Genomic DNA, 17,687 nt, shown 5'->3' on the forward strand with positions numbered 1-17,687 from the left:
GTGGTGGGGACGGCCGAGTGGAAAGGAACGCTGGGGTTCCTCCCCCCTCCTCTCCCGCCACCCCATCCCCACAGGTATCCGCGACTCCCGGGGCCTTGTCGTGAAGCACGTTTTGGGTGAAGGGACTGGATTTTGTGTTTCGGCGAAAAGTGGGAGACTGCATTATGGCGGCGGCGGGACTGAGTCGCGTCTGCGCCTGCGCAGAGACGGAGGCGGGAGGGAGTGTGTGTGTGTGGTGTGGGGGCGGTGGTGGTGGGGGGGCGGCCGCGAGTGCGCCTGCGCGGGGGCGGCGCTGCATGGGAGCACGTGACCCGTGCGGTGCAGCTGGCGGGGGCGGGGGCTGCGCACGCGCAATATTCATCTCTCGCTTTTCCCCCTCCCCCTCCCTCTTCACCAGACCGGATGTTCTGGTGGGGCGCCATTTGGGTTCTAGATGTGCATTTCCCTCGTTCTTTTCATTAGTTAATTATTGATGTCTTTTTTTAATGGTTCCTGGTAAAGTTTGGCCTGGGAGACGTTCTTAGCGTGCCGTGCTCTCACCCTCGACCCCGGGTCCCGGCCTTCCTCCCCCGGAGCCTGTCCACTTTATTCTGTGTAACAATAAATAATGACGATGATGATAGAAATGTTAATAATGAGGCTCCCCTCCCCCGCGGTTCTGGGTTGCATTTGTATTCCGGGTCAAGTGTAGGTCGACGGTGGGGGGGGGTTAAAGGTCGGCCCCTAGCGGCCTTCCCACGGGAAGTGCAGTTCTGCACTTGGGCTTTTTTTTTTTCTTGGTCAGTGCATGTTTAACCCCGTTTCTACCAGTCCCGTCGCGACCGCCTGCAGCGCTCCCCGCTGGGGTTGCTGTTTTAAAAGTAGACGAGTCTTCACATTGCGTTTGCCAAGATGCGTAAGCCGTGATATTTACCCGGCCATTGATTGTGTTGTTATTGCTAGCATTACTCTGGTGCCGGTTCTCGGGCTCGAACTCAGGGCCCGAGCACTGCCCCTCCCTCAGCCTCTCCCACCCACACAGACCGGCAGCTCTACCGCCCCTGGAGTCCTAGCTCCACTTCCGGACTTTCCTGCCCAGGCCGGCTTCGAACCGTGATCCTCTTATCCCAGCCTCCTTTGCAGCTCAGATTACCCAGATGTGAGCCCCAGTGCATGTGTAACATGCTAAATTTTCCTAAGGATGAGTTTTACGAAGTTTCTCATTACAATGGGGCAGTGCGAAGAAATTGAGTGAACCGGCAGTAAAAACATTTGTTTTTATATAAACACTGATCTATGTATGTGTGTGCGTTTGTGCACGTGCGTGCGCGTGTTACGATTGTGTTAGATTTTTGCACCTGGTTTTAGTTTCATAAGCTGAGTGTCAGTAGAATTGGTTGTTTTGATGTGAAATGTGAATATTACTATATTTAAATATTATGTAACATACCTGGAAGTTATGTAAGAGTTTATGTAATGTCATTTGTACAGTTTGATGTAATTTCTCCGATTGTGCAGATTCCCTTAGAACTTTGGTCAGTTTAGGACTATGTTTAGTGTGTAAAACAAACACCATTAAGTCAACATTTACCTGATGTGTGAGAAAGTAGTTCTGTAGTTCTGTGTCAGGGCCGAGGACACAAAGGAGGGAGTGACGGGAGTCTTTCTCTGGAGTCATCCTCCAGAGTCACACCCTGAGCTGACGTCACGCCAGCAATGTCAGCTCCACAGATCGAAGGCTGTTGGGTTGTGGTGACACTTTATGCCTCTGGTTTCAAGCTGTTACTTTCATTTCTGTCTATACAGTTTGTGCTTTGCCTCCAGTGTATTGATGATTTCATCTTGTGTTGATAATGACAGTCATAAGATGTACTTGAAGGACATAGTTTATGGTGTAAATCCGGATAGGACAATGAACTCTGTCATCGTTTTCGTGAAGGCAAACGTAAATTTAAGCGCACTGCATTGAACACCAGTGATTTGTTCTTAATGCATATTCTGAAACTTTAGTGTGATGATTATGGTAATACAACTTTTTTTCTTTTGGCCAGTCTTGGGGCTTGAACTCAGGACCTGAGCACTGTCTCTGAGCTTTTTGTGCACATAGCTAGCATTGATTCTCCAGTTTGAGCCACAGCTCGACTATCAGCTTTGTGGCGGTGAGTTGAAGATAAGAATTTCTTGGACCTTTTCTGTTGGGCTGGTTTTGAACTGTGATTCTTAGATCTCAGCCTCCTGAGTGGCTGGCAGGACAGGCGTGAGCCACCAGCACTGGGCAGTGATAGTACTAGTTTAATTTTAAACTGAGAGTCCTGAGGATTGAGCTCAGGCACACAAGTTTGGGCCCCCTGCCACTTGTACCGTGTCCTTCCCTAGCTCATGGTACTACAAAATAACACATGCAGCTAGTATAAATATAGGTTACTGGAGTTACTTAAATATAGTTACGTTTCTTAAAAATCTTTGGAGTTTTGTAATTTTATATATAAAATTTTGTTGAGATTTGAATGATTAAGCCACAAACCATTACAATTTCATTTTTTCCTCTTAAGTTATTTGGATATATGAAACTATATTTAAATATTTCAAAGAAGCATGAAAGAAAAAACATTTGGAAAACGTTGAATATTAGCAACACTTGAAAATAACCACTCCAAATACTCTAGTGATTTTGGTGACTTTACATTTTTCATAATGTGCTTATTAATAATTAATTTTTAAAAATCAAGACCATAATTTTGCTTTTTTCTGTGTGTTGCTGAGAACCAAGCCCAGGACCACAAGCATATTCCCTTTTGATTATTTGTTTTTAACTCTTACTTAATTACGAATTGGTTTTTGGTGCCAGTGTGTGAGCCACCGCTGCCTGGTGGCCTCTAGAGGTTCTGTAGATAGGTGTGAAGAGCTGCAGGGTTTTCTGTTCCAGTGTTAGTAGCTTCTCAACAAAGTATGCAGTGCAAAATCTCAGCAAGTGAACATCCTCTGCTTCAGGACCTTGCCACGGCATTTCAGTTCTGTTTGTTGTAGGCCAGCTTCATAAATGTAGGTTTGTAGTGCTGCATACCATGTGAATGCAGTGGCCTTTGCCTTCTCGTTAAGACATTTCTATTTTGGCAGATCAACTATAGATTCATTTGGTTTAAGTTTTTTAAAGCAAATTAATTTTGTGTAGAGTTACAGTAAATCTAAGTTGTTGTGAACTTTTATCTTTATACTTTTGAAAAAAAATTATGAATATGGTACATTCCTGTAGACTCCCAGAAGGCATTGTGTTTAGAGCTGCTGATGACATTTTTTGGTAACTATGACTTCCCAAAAAGATGTGTTCTGCTGTTTTCAGATGTTGATAGTGAGCAAGAATGCATTTATGCTTTTTCTTTTTACAATATTCTTTTAGAAAAATTGTAGTGTTTTTTTTGCTTTTAATCTGCTTATACAGTATGGCAACACGAAGGTAATGACAACCTTAATTTATAGTATTAAATTACTGTATTTTTTCATCTAACTTAATAACTAATATTTTATAATAGTTTTATAGTAAATTCATTCTTCACTCTTAATATATTGTAATTTAATATTCCAATAATATTTTATAATAATGAAATTTAGCAATTATGTATGAATAATAATGTATTTCAGTTGCAACTTTTTGAATTTTCCATAGTGAAAAGTATCAAGTTATTGCCACAGCGTCATTTCTGTTGGACTAGTTAAACTTGAAAATTAATGGAGGGATGAAAAGAAGAAATCTAGGAAGCAGAGGTATAACTTTTTTCTCTCTCCCTTCCTCCTCCCTTTCCCCACTGTTTCCCTTCCTGCCTCACTCCCTCTTCCTGCTCTTCACCCCTCCCCTCCTTTGTCTTCCCATCCTCTTTCCTGCCCTTCTTCCTCTTTTTGCCCCTCCCTCTTCCCCATCTTTTCCTTACTTCTTGTTCCTTGCTCTCTCCTTCTCATTCCCTTTCCCAATTCCTTTCCTCTTTCTCCTCCCCTCTTCTCTTCTTCCCACTTTGCTTCCCATGTGTGAATTCTAACCCAAGGCCTTGAATGTGCTACAAAATCACTCCACCAGGCTCTAGAGCTATATAATTTAAGTGTATTTAAAAAGTAATTTAGAGTCAGAGGCTGGTGGCTCCCAACTGTAATCCTAGCTGCTCAGGAGGCCGAAATCAGAATCCCAGTTTAGAGCCAGCCTGGGCAGGAAAACCCATGAGGCTCCTATCTCTAGTTCACTGCTGAAAAGCCTGAAGTGGAATTGTGGCTCAAATGATGAATTTTAGAACACAAAAGCCTAGGGACAGTGTCTAGGCCCTGAGTTCAAGCTCCAGAACACATTTACACACAGTAATTTAGAAAATCAACATGATAATGCTATTCTGTAGTAAAGCGTTTCCAGAAATAGTTGACTTGCAATGTGTCACGAGTGTGCGTTTCTATTTCATGTTAATAGAAATATTAGAAAGCTAAGTGAATATTTACTGGGAAAAAAAGATTATTCAGGTGGGTAGGTTTATAGTGAACCTCTTCATGGTGAAAAAGCAAATGTTTTCTTTTACCACATTAAAGTTTGTTCCATTTCCTCAGTGAGGAATGAAGTCTTTTATTTTGAGAACTAGATCCTTTGTAGCAGATGTTATTTCTTGGCCAGCTTTGCGCCGATGCCACGTCCAGGAGTTTGGAATAGGATTTTCAATAATGCTTTGGTGTAGGTTTATGTATTGGTTTATTTTCCTGCAGGACAAAGCCCAGGCCTTTTTCTGGAGGTGGGAGTTTTGATCTTTATTTATTTATAAGACACATTTTCCCCCTGAGATAGGGTAACACAGGATCTTATTTCTGTTGTCTCCTTGCCCCAGGGGTGTTCTCTGCTCCTTAGACTTAACTCACCAGCCCCAAGCTTTGCTCTCTTCCTCTCCCCTTCCCTTCCCTCCTTTCCTTCCTCTCTTTCCTCCCCTCTCCTCTTCTCTCTTCAAGGACCCTTGTCTTCCAAATTCCTTCTTTGTACCTGAGGGGAGGGGGCTGCATTTCTAGAAAGGGTATGCGAGGTGTACACACACACGCATACACACACACACACACATACACATACATATCGTGCATGTGTGTTTATGTATGATCTATGTCTGAGTAAATTTCATATTTTTATGCTTGGTCGATAGTTTGGCTGGGTATAGAACTCTAACTTGACATCATTTTTCTTGAGAATTTTAAGGGTTCTGCTTCACTCTTTTCTTGTTTCTGTTAGTACTAGTGACAAACGTGCAGTCGTGAGTATTTCTGGCTTCTCGCCCTCTGCAGACAGTTGTGGGATCTGTTATTAATGTCCAGTGTTCTGAAACTCATTGCAGCATGCCTTGCTTTGGATCTGTTTATTCCTGTTTGTCAGCATTCATTGGGTTCTTTTGGTCTAGTAGCTTGTGCTCTTCAGTTTCAGGAATTCCTTTTTCTTCCTTACCCAGCACTTTACATATTAAGGAAGTTCTGAGCTACATTCCCAGATCCTAAGTTTTCTTTAATTATCTCATCAGCTATGTCTTTCCATTGCCATTCTGTCATTCCAGCTGCTTGCTTGACTGTTTATTTATTTACTTTCTGTGTGGCTGCTGGGCCTGCCCTTAGGCCCTGAGCTCTCCTGTGCTTTTTCACTCAAGGCTGTTGCTCTTCAGCCAGTCTTACCTCCACTTGTGACTTCTTGCAATTGAGTTATTCTCTTGGATTTTTCTTTCCAGGCTGCCTTCAAACCCTGACTCTTAAGATCTCAGCCTTCTGAGAAGCTGGCAAGCCTGACTTGTTTTTGGTTGTTGTTTTTTGGTTGTTTTTGTTTTTGGTTGTTTTCCATTTGAGATAGAGTCTGTGCAGCCAAGCTGGCCCAGAACTGGCATCATTGAGCCTTGGGTGTCTCAAACTGGGGGTCTTCGTACAGTTTTTCCTTTGAGGTATTTTTTCCCCTTCTGGTCATGGGGCTTGAACTCTGCACCTGGGCATTGTCCCTCAGCTCTTCAGCTCAAGATGAGCACTGTACCACTTGAACCACAGTGCCACTTGCGGTTTCCTGGTGGTTGTTGGAGATCAGAGTCTCATGGAGTTTCCTGCCTGGGCTGGCTTTGAACGTGATCCTCAGATCTCAGCCTCCTGAGTAGCTAGGATGACAGGCACCGGCTCCCGGCTCCTTTGAGTTTTTGTCCAGTGTAATCCTCAGGGCCAGGTGGCAGCATACTATCACCTGTACTTGTGCTAGCAAGGACATGAAAGAGTGGGGGACCCAGGGGCCTCAGATGTATTTCCCTGCAGTTGTGCTGCTGCATGTGAATGTGATGGGCTGCGCGTGTGCAAGTGCATGCGCTTTCGTGTCTGGAAGCTGGGCTGCCCCTTGGGGGATGTCAGTCCTTACAGTGAGCAGCTTAGGAGCTAGCTTTTGGTGTTTTGGTTTTGTAATATAAATGCATTTGTTACCTCTGTGGAATAGAGTCATCTGGAGATGGCCAAATCAGCACCAGTGGCCCTGCTTATTTCCTAGCTTTCCAGCTCTTTCTACCTGTTGTAGTGTGCTTTTCTCCAGTGAGAGAGTACTGGCCTAACATATTGTACAGCCGTGAGTTTGATCCTTACCCCTCCCCAAACAAGTAAGCAAAAAACGCCTTCACTGAGGGGAGTGCACTGAGATGTGGGGGGAGAGGAGTGTTTCCATTCCCACCTTATCACTGTATTTCCCTTCCTCTTTTTACTGTGGACATTGCTGATAAGAATAACTTGTGTAATTCAGGGTCCTACCTAAGTAAATGAAGTGTGTTTTTTTTTTAAATCAAGTACAGTGAAACTTTTTCTTTAGCTTCTTTGGCATTGTCAGTAATTTGCATACTCAATTTCTTTACATATTATGTAAGTACATTTTATATTTACATTATGTACTTTCAATATTTTTGTATTATATTAAAAATATAGTTTGCCAGAGTTAATTGTCTTAGAGCATTTTCTGTTTTTCTCATTACTACTTGTGTAAGTCCTGGCACATGACTACATTCTCCAGTCATAAAAATCAGATACTGTAAAGCTGGGCGCCGGTGGCTCACGCCTGTCATCCTAGCTACTCAGGAGGCTGAGATCTGAGGATCGAGGTTTGAGGCCAGCTCAGGCAGGAAAGTCCGTGAGACTCTTATCTCCAATGAACCACTAGAAAACCAGAAGTGGCACAGTGGTGGTAGAGTGCCAGCCTTGAACTGAAGAGATGGGGTACAGTGCCCAGGCCCAGAGTTCAAGATTCATGACCAACGCTCCCCCCCCAAATTAGATACTGTTAAACTCTTTCCTTTGTATAGCCATTGTAAGAGTGACATGAAAAATAAAATCATGAAACATACTTTTAATTAGGAAGAGATTAAACATGATATAGCCATGGAAATATTTTTGGAACACTAGAAAATATTTGCAAATATGTATGTTCTTACAAACAAATGAACTGGTTGAAAATGATCCTATCAGAAGTTCCTTGTAAGATAGTCTTTGACTTTGTATAAATAACTGAGCTGTTTTCTACTTGGAAATGTTACTAGAACTGAAAAGTAATTTACAAAGTACTGTTCTTAGTTTTCTGTAGACTGCAGATCACTATTCTGTGTACACTGTTCTGTAGATCCTGTACAACCACGAAAAGCTTTTCAGGGTTCTACAGAGGTGTTTTTCCCATATTAGATCTTATTAGATCTAATTAGGTCCTGAAAAACGTAGGGTTTTAGGGCAAGACTGAAACTTAATTTAACTTTTTCTTCCTAAAAAGTAAATTCGAAGCCGGGAGCTGTTTGCTCCCCTGTGGTCCTAGCGACTAAAGGCTGAGATTCGCAGTTTGAAAGAGTCCAGGCCGCAGAGTCCATGAGCCTCCAGCTCAAAGGTGATTAACAAAAAGCAGGGCTGGAAGCATGGCTCTGGTGGTAGAGTGCCAGCCAAGCTACTGTGAGGACTTGAGTTCAAACCCACAGACAGCAACAGAGCATAGATCCTAAAAATAAAGGGCCTTAAAAAAGGCTAAGAATTTCCTAAGATTTTTTTTGTGTGTGTGTGTGATTGAAACAACACACTGGGAATTAATTTTAGTGTATCCTCTGTATAGCACAAGTTTCACATTATAAATAGCAAATGGAGCTGAAATGGAAAGCAAAGATGTGATGTGTGTCCCCATGTGCTTGCTTATATAAGAGGGTCAAGAATAACTTGGGGAGTTGCAATGGAGGTTTGTACCAGAGATCTGGACAGCAGCAAGCCCTGCTTGGCAGATGCAGGGCGGGGACTGCGCAGGTTGAATGCCGAGTAGAACTTAGCAAGGGAATGTGGGTATCTTGGGGATTCGGTGAAGGTTAGAGGTGGAGGACTTAGGCTCAAAGTCCTTTCTACCACCAACCACAGGTTGGTGAGAATTGAGGTGGTGTGTAAAGCTGATTCACCAGGTATTTGCACCACCCCTTCCCCAATTAAACATTGGGTTCCCGGGGCTGCAGTAATACCAGTCGCGATCAGTCTTTCCCACAGCATCAATATCGTTGGAGTTGGATGAGTTACCATTTTTTTCCTCCCATAGCACTTGTCTATGTCAAATGAGTGGAGACCTTTTTAGGTATTTGTTTACTTTTTAGATTCTGAACTTCCAAGTACCAGGGCTACAACTTCACGTACCATCCACGTGGCCAGTGGTTCTTCATCAGTCTCCCCTTCCGTTAGTCTCCCCTCTCATCTCCTTTCCCCGTGAGAACCTTCTAAATATGCGTGATCAAAAATGGTGTTACTCTGGAGAAATTCAAGCGCATGCAACCGAATGACATAACCAAGCCCCCTGTGTTCCAACACTGCGTTGGAATGATGTATCTTCTCACAGTGTGGCTCTCCTTTGAGCTGTATTCCTTCAGCCCTTCCATGCTGCGACTACTTGTAGTAAATACCTACACTTAATGGCGGGAAGAGGCAACCCAGCACCGCCAGGTTTTAGGGAAGTAGGCCTGGGAAGAGAGCAGGTACTGGCCAGCAAGTCCCCTGGCCAGTGGGACCTGCAGGCAGGCGGCACCCGTGGGTGCCTTGGCCCTGCCTGGAGGCTGTGTTGCTGCCTAGCAATGTTGTGGCCAGCCTCAGTTGTCTTGTTAGGGGACTCCTTCCCACTGGCTTGCCCATTCTCCTTGAGATGGCTTTCCTCCCCTATTTGCTGTTCCCTGGTACTGACGTGGGGAGCGTGGCCTGTGGAGGGCAGAAAAGGAAATTGGCCCTACTGCCACTCAACCTCTTGGGGATTGTTTTTGTGACATTGGCCTACCAAAGAGAAGACATTTGGTGTCTTTCTGAGTAGCTCATCAAAATAAGCTTTGCTGCCATCTTAGATCTCAAGAGATGATTGTCAAAATTCCAAAGATTTGATTATAAACTTTAATTATTCTGTTAGATTTGAGCACATAAATTTGGGGGGGTCTAATTAGCTTTCTGTAATTTGTAATGAACTTGATCAAATGATTGTCAGGATTTAAAGTCATTTAATTTTCCAGAAATAATCAAACTGAGACTCTTTCCATGATAAAAATGTAGTCCAAAAAGTTCAAAAAAAAAAAAAAAAGGAAGAGGAAAGAAAGAAAAAAGGCCTCAGCAGGCTTGACTTCTTTTTTTCTGGACTGCAATGGAGGCTTTCTTTCAGGCGAATTCCCTGATGTTTGCGCTGTGTGATTTGGCTCTATCTCTGTTACTGCTAATATGTGGCATGGATTTCAAGTGGTTTGGGATCTGGATGTGCTTCCGTCTGAAGTGCAAGTCCGGATTCAAAGGCATTTTGTTGCAAAACTGGCTAGCTGCCTTGTGCTTTTTCTATGTCCTGAGCAGCTGCATTGTTTGTTGCAGTATATGCATTAGCTGTCATCTGTGTTAGTTTCCTGCAGGCTGACGCGGTGGGAGGGGCTGAGGCTTCCCTGGGCGTTCTGGACTGCACACTGCAGCCATCTTAATGACACTTTTGTGCAGCTGGCCCAAAATGGCTGCTCGCCCAACCTTTGGAGCTGCTTAGGCGTGCCAGTGAGGACCGAGTCACATGCACGGGGACCAGAGGTAAGAGCCAATTACGGCTGGCAGCACACACATCTGCTTGTCACTGTGCCTCTTTCGGAAGGTGAACTTGGGATGAGATGTGGGACCGGTTGCTAGAACCTGGGAGCCAGGATGACTGGGGTGGCAAGGTCAAAGGTCAAATTCCTGTGCTTTCTCACCATCTTAGGTTCTGTCATTGGCAGAACATGGATTGGGTCACGCCAGTAATGTCTTGTGGCCCTAATTAGCTTACTACTACTTTGAGTTGGGTATTTTAGTTTGTTAATTATTTATAGAAACTGAAACAGTATATTGGCTGAATAGATTTTTTTAAAGTAAAATAACCTATAAATAAACATTTTTATACAAAGATGATTTTTCTGCTTTTTTGGCAAGGCATTGTTTGGAAGCTTTCTAAGAACAATGGTGATTTTCTATATAAATCAAGGTTGCAGAGATTTTTGAGAATACTGTTGTGTGTGTGGTGTGTGTATGTGTGTGTCTTGTTTGTGTGTATCCGTGCATTACTGTCTCCAGTTCTATCTCCTTGTGTTGCTTCTTCATTGTATACTACTCTTACATTTTTAATAGTGCTTTATTTTTTTCTTCAGATTACCTTTTGCCTAAATTGGCATTCAAATAAATATTTAGAAATAAGTTCAAATCTAGGCCTGAAATACCTTTTTACTGTATTTCTAATGCTCTACAGGCCCATAGAACTGGAGACATACTTAGTTGTTTTACTTAGGTGATATTAATTATGTATATTTAGAAGTAAGCAACTCAGTGGTTGTGTAAATTTGCATAATTTTCAAAAATGCTTCGTAGCGTTGTTCTGAAGTAGAATCATTTATTGAGATACTGTAATTTGATCTTTACCCAGAAAGGTGAGAGAATGAACTTCATTCTTTCTCACGTAGCACCTGAGATAGCAGCAGAACACTCATACTTTAAGCAGGGCTCACACTGCAATGCTTGTTAAATTATTTTCTAAATGGTGCAATACACTCTTCTATTTTTATCTTCTATCTTTAGTTGGAGATAGGAATATATCCCCAACTAATTAGCCATAGAACAGCAAGTTCTAAACTTATGACCAGAACAACCTAAAAAACAAGTTCTTATATATTAAATTTTTGTGGAGTACCCTAACATATAAAAGGGTACATGTGACAGGTTATTGATGTATATTTATTTTATGTTGTATGTTTATAACACTTGCCATAGATATATGTAACTAAATGAGACAATTAAGCTGTTGTGTTGAGCATAACTATGAAATAAGATTACATAGGATGATTAAAACCTTATTAATGTCCAGATCCAGTTCACTTATTAGTAGACAGATAGCCTCTAAGGCACTATGGGATCCTATTGACTGTATCTGTATCTTTTTTGGTTTTCATGCAAGTGGAGCAGAAGATTTCATACTACTTGACAGGCAGCTGCCTTTATGTATTCTTTACATTTTTCTAATACAACAATTATTTTTTCCTAACGTAATGTATTAATGGATTCTCACAATAATTTGGACATTAATTTATATAAATCATTCAGTTTTATGACTTTGCCCCTAAGGGAGAAAAAGAAAAAAAAATCAATTGACAGTGTGCGTGATTGAGTGTGTTAGTTCCTCCAGTGAGGTCATAGGTCATGCTCGGGAGGAGGAATGACAGAAAATTGAATGTGTTGTAACCGCAATCACTCATTGTCTTACCTCTTCTGCCTGCATGGAGGGTGGGGAGGGATTTATATGTAATCACACACACACACACACAGTGCAAGCCCACAACCTGTTTTAATATTTTCTTAATGCTTAAGAAAAGCAGATTAAAAAGCCTGGAGCCTGTGGCTCAGGCCTGTAATCCTAGCTACTCAGGAGCCTGAGAGCTGAGGATCATGGTTCAGAGCCAGCCCAGGCAGGAAAGTCTGTGAGACTCTTATCTCTAATAAACTGCTCAGAAGACCAGAAGCGGCGCTGTGGCTCAAGTGGTAGAGCGCTCTCCTTGAATTGAAGAGCTCAGGGATGGCACCCAGGCCCAGAGTTGAAGCCCCACAACTGACAAAAAAAGAAAAGGAAAGAAAAGCGCATTAGATAAAATCACTGAGCACTTGATGTTAGCATTGAGAGGAGGATCATGGGAAATTTAGCAGTCCACGTTTCTGCCCTCTGACTGCTGCCAGCAGTATTTACTTCCAAACTTGATTGTCACGTGGACATGGGGACGCTAAAACTTCATAGATCCTGAGGGTAACATGTAGAATTCTTTCATTGCATTTTTGCAGTGTTAGCCTAAATGAGGCCTCTCTGAGATTTTGCTTTTAATTTTTAATTTTGTACTTTGGGGTTAGTGCCGGTTTTCCGTGCTGACTTGAGGTTCGCGATTAAACCGAGTGTGGTGTGAGAGTGTCGGTGAGGATGCGCAGTGTCGCTTGTAGATGGGTCCACGTGGGAGTTGAGGAGGGGAAGGAACCCAGCACGGAGCCGCTCATTCCATTTTCTGGTTCTTGTTTCCTCACCTGTGAAATGGAAAAGCCGAGAATCCGTTGGCGTCACGTTTCTGAACAGCTTTGGAAGATAGTCCACAAATGTGGGACATTCTGGCGTTCCAGTCTACCCGAGCGCTTCCGTTCCTTGCTGCTCAAATGTTGTATGCTTGGCCGCGTTTGAATAGATTGGAGTGTCAGAAGCAAGCAGCGCTCACGCGAATGGAGCTGTTTAATAACGTCCCATGTTCGTGTTCCTCCTCTGTGTCCGAAGTTCAGGATGTTGTCATTACAGAATTGGAGGGGTAGGGGAGTGCTTCGGTGCTAATACCGAGTCTTCTTCTAACTGTACCGTGAGGAGAAGGATTTCTCTGAGCTCGCTCAGTCTCTGCAGTGGAGTCTTTTCGCTGGCCGCCCCACGTGTGTATCCTTTAGCCACGCTTCCATTTCTCTTGTTCACCCTCTAAACTTGTCGGGTGTTCTGTGTGTGACGGCGTGAACCATTCCTTCAGGAGGCTGGGTGTGCAGCGTGGTAGGAGGTGGGGCCTAGAGGAAGCTAATTGGGTCACCAGGTGCCACGTCTAGAAGTTTCTGGGTTCCCAGAGATTGGAGCTACACGGGAGGCGGCTGGCACCTCCTCCGGGTGTGTCTTCCACACGTGCTCTCGTGTCTCACACGCGTGGTGCATCTGCCTTGGCGTGATGGCTGGAGGCTTGTTGGGGGCAGGTGGAAGTGGGGGGGGGTGGAGAGAGAAAGCTGGCCTGTTGAAGTGGGTTGTAGGGGTGATCTTCCTGAGGGCCCCTTGCACGCACGCAGACATCACAGTGAGACCACCTTGAATCACTTAACACGCTGAGGGTAAAAACCTCCACAGGACACACTCGATGGGAGTGCGAGGCCTGCACCTGAGAGTGAGCACGCACGTGCCGAGCAGGTGCTGCCTTCAGCGCGCGTCTCCACCTGCCCTCGCCGGCCTTTGGCCCCTTCGCCGCCCGCCTTACGTGCTGACCCCACAGACGGTTCCGAGGAGTCCCTATGCTACTTGCTTAGGGGACCTCAGGCGGCCATAACCAGAACAGCTCGTAGCTCAGAAGTGAGCCACAATGGGATCCCGCCTACTTGATCTGGAGAGGAGACTAGCGGGCGAACTTACACTTCGGTCTTCAGAGGACATGGCACCCTTGACTACCTTCCATTTTGTTCTGATTCTTCCCCTGCTGTCCCCACTCCCCTCAGAGCCTAGCTACGTAGCACAGGCTGGCCTCAAACCCCCGTTCTCCCTGCCTCCCTCAGCTTTGCTCGGGCCGAGATCAGCAGGGAGGCACCCCTGTGTGCTCTGTGTCTGAACATGTCCCAGTGCCACGTCCCCCGTTGCAGTGGGGCTGGTGGACAGGGTCAGCGCCACCAGCACAGCGCTGTGCCTGACTAAAACGAGGTGAAAGACAGGCTCATTAGAAACCTATCAAAAGCCCAGCGCCAGTGGCTCCCGCCTGTCATCCTAGCTACTCAGAAGAGGCTGAGATCTGAGGATCTCAGCTCAAAGCCAGCCCAGCCAGGAAAGGCCATGAGACTCTGATCTCCAATGAACCACCAGAAAACCAGAAGTGGAGCTGTGGCTCAAGTGGTAGAGCCCCAGCCTTGAGCTGAAGAGCTCAGGGGCAGCGGTCAGGCCTGACCAACAACAACAAAGAAAAGAAAAGCCATTGTAAACTTACTGTGGTTGAAAATTCTTAGGTCCCCATTTATTGATCAGTATCCGCCATGTTGGCCATGTGTGAGGACCACAGATAGCACATGGAATATGCTAGTTTATCACCTTGATCTCCTTTGTGTCTGAATCCACATTTTCCAGGGGCTGGGTCCCTGCTGTGGTCTGTGTAGCTCCATGGAAGGGGTTGAGTAAGAGGGCTTGGAACACTGGGTGTCTCCCCCCTCTTCTGCCCCGCCCGGGGTTTTGCTACTCCCCAGTCCTAGAGGAAGAAGTCTTGCTTGTGTCCCTCCCGCTCAAGCGCCTCATGGTTTGCAGCGTGTGTTCCCGTGTCCCTTCTGATGGCAGCCAGGTCCGCCTGCTAGGAAAGCCTCTCCACCGCGCCCTCGCGGCCGAAGATGAGGGGCCATTGCTGGGATCACATGGCTGGGTGACTGAGGAATCTCTTGGTGCCATTCCTGTCCGCTGAGTGGGAGCTATGGGAGCTGGATGCGAGAGTCACCGCTCACTCCAGCTGCTCCCAAGGCAGAGGCAGGAAGATCGCATGAGCAGCCCAGGCAGCTTGTCAAAATCCAGTTGGAGTGGGAATTGATGGGCCGTCCAGTGTGCGCTGCGGACTGGCTCCTGGCAGCCACTCCTGTGACGCCTCCCCGTGTAAGGCCCTGCCCTCCTGTGGAGGGAGCGTGGGGAGACTGGGCCTGCCGGGGGAAGTGGCGCTCAGCCGTGTGCAGGGCGAGGCGGTGCGGGCTGGCGGGCTGGGGCCTTCCGCTCAGCACCGGGCACTGCTTGGAGCAGAGCTCTGTCCGAGGCCTCCCTTGTGTGCAAGCCTTCAATCTGGGAGCTCATTTATGTCAGTTGAATCAAGTAATAAAAATAAGTGAGGCTCATTATACTTACCCTTCTCTTGACACTCTTCAGGTCATTAATTTTCATTGTGTTTTATAAAAACATCTGTATGAATAAGAAGAAGCCCACTCTTTTGCTGCAGTTTGAAGCAGTGAGTTGGGAATACCTCCCATTTTGGGCCCTTGGTAATCCAGATGTCTGTCTGTTTTGGGGGCAGTACTGGCCTTTGAGCTGGATTGGGCTTTCTTAGATTGCTTGCACTGCTGGTGCTCTACCACTTTAACCATGCCTCCAGCCACACTTTTTGCTTATTGGTTTTGGAGATGAAGCCTTAGGACTTCTCTGCCCATACTAGCATTGATGTGCCTGCCATCTCTGGTTCTTGGCTTCTCAGGAACTAGTATAACAGGCATGACCCCCCCCCCCCCACACACACACACTCAGCTAGGTTCTAGAGATTTTTAGCTTTTGACTAATTCACATGCTGTTCTGTGATCCGCTTACTTGACTTAAAAAGTAGTACTTGTAGCCAGGTGCTGATGGCTCATGCCTGTAATCCTAGCTGCTCAGGAGGCTGAGATCTGAAGATCACGGTTCAAAGCCAGCCCGGGCAGGAAAGTCCATGAGACTCTTACCTCCAATAAACCACCAGAAAACTGGAAGTGGCACTGTGGCTCAAGCGGTAGAGTGCTCACCTTGAGCTGAAGAGTGCAGGGACAGCGCCCAGGCCCAGAGGTCAAGCCCCACGACCGACCAAAAAAAAAAATGTAGTACTTGTATTTTCTGTGGAGCTATAGTTGAAGTCCTTTGATTTTTCATGTACTATTATTATTCAAGATTGGATTCATGTACAAGTAGGAAAAGAAAGACAGGAAATACCTAGACAAGGAACACTGGGAAGGAATGCACTATGTAGATAACTTCCAAGGTCTTTTTTCCAACTCTGAGATTTTCCGATTAGTGTGTGGTGTGAGCTTCACCCTCCCCTGGCCCGTGATGTCCCACTGGCTTGCTTCTGTCTCTGTCACTTCCTTGGCTGCTTGTCCTCCCAGACCTGACAGAGATGGAGAAACCTATCATTTCACGTCAGCCTTTATCTAGTACGTTTATGGTTCCCTACAGGTCACACATCTGTTTGACGCTGATACCCCATCCTTTGACTTCATTATTCCTCATGGGTTTAGAGCCTTCTTTCCTTTACTATGTAATATGGGTATCTGAAGAGTTTTTGTTGTCTCTTTTTGGCACTGGGGGTCAAACCCAAGACATGGCAGTTGCCCGGCAGGCGCTTTGCCATCGAGCGACATCGCAACCTGAGGAAGGTTTTCTAAGCTAAAAATAAGCTTAAACAATAAAGAAGGCATTTTGGCTTAACCGTTTTATTGGCATCTTAATACTTTGTAGTATCCTTTCAGATGTGATACTAAATGACCTTTTTTCTTACTGGAGGGTGAAAGGAAACATATGTATGTGGGAAGAGTGAGATGGACAGTACGTGTTATTTACAATTCAGATCGGCCCAGTAAAAGTGATGTGCTATTGACAGCGTTTTCAAGAGAACGTTTGTGACCTGGTGTGTGTGTGTGTGTGTGTGTGTGTGTGTGTGTGTGTGTGTGTCTTCGCACGGAGCACGTGTTCAGAGCACTAATTCAGCGAGCCAGTCGGCTTTTCAGCCCTCATGATAGTGGTCCGTGTGCTTCCGGTAGCAAATCTATTGCACGACATGTGCTACTTAATTGATTCCTTACTAGAATTTGAAAAATACTTGATTGGAATGAGGACAGTTTTGATGGTAGTTAAAACCAGAAGGCATTGCGTTTTAGGTACTTCTATTCATCTGTCACCATAAAACGAAGGCCTTGTGGAAAAGAAGTCTTTAGGGATTTAAATTTGTCCACGTGGCGGGGGATGGGGCTTCAGTTATGTAAGAATTAGAAGTTGGCTTCCCCCCCTCCCCCCTCCAGCACCTGGATTTGAATGGTATTAGCAAATAGCTAGTAGATTCTAGAACCAGTCGCTGCCTGTCAGGAACGAGAGTGAGAGCGAGGGGAGGGTTTATTCCCCGGTTCTCCTCGCTGGTCTGGAAAGCTAGGACGGCTTTATGTAAATGGCTCTCCCTGCGCCAGCTAGCTGTGACTGCTGTCTGGCTGGTCCAGGGCAGCCAGGAAAACGTGTCGTGGATTTTCCGTGTGGACTGGGCAAGAATTCAGCCTCTGGAGTGGCTGACACATCCGAGTGGGCGCATTAGAATAACAGTGGGGAGAGCTCTACCACACCAGTGGACGTGTGCGGAGCGGCTAGCCTGCGAAGCTTCCAGCTCCGCCGGGGCAGATGGTGCCTATTGATGCACTGGGCGGCCGTGGGAGGGGCCCACCGCACGCCGTGGCCGCAGAGCCAGGGGTGGACAGGCCGCGTGGGAAGCCGGGCAGGGATTCCGATTCTAGGCATTTTCACTTGACACAGTCATTGTGAAGATGCACTTGACGTGTCCCGCGCGCCTCCCTGGCATACACGGGTGACGCGTGGGGCTTTTGTGGTTCATGGGAGTTGCTGCACAAACTCCACCACAGATGTGAAGCATCGCGAGCAATCTGAGTGGGTAGCCAACCCACGGTGCTCCTAG

General features: G+C 45.6%; 1 protein-coding gene across 1 annotated transcript in view; it reads left to right on the forward strand.

Moving 5' to 3' along the window:
- Positions 1 to 18: 18 nt before the first annotated feature.
- The window catches only part of Atf7ip (activating transcription factor 7 interacting protein), a 57,984-nt gene continuing 40,315 nt past the window's right edge, over positions 19 to 17,687 (forward strand). The window contains exon 1 of the mRNA XM_013025115.1: positions 19 to 74. The gene's annotated coding sequence lies outside the window, so the exon portion shown is untranslated. The remainder of the gene's footprint in view (positions 75 to 17,687) is intronic.

This window comes from Dipodomys ordii, unplaced genomic scaffold, assembly GCF_000151885.1.
Source record: "Dipodomys ordii isolate 6190 unplaced genomic scaffold, Dord_2.0 Scaffold81, whole genome shotgun sequence".
Taxonomy (NCBI): Eukaryota; Metazoa; Chordata; class Mammalia; order Rodentia; family Heteromyidae; genus Dipodomys; species Dipodomys ordii.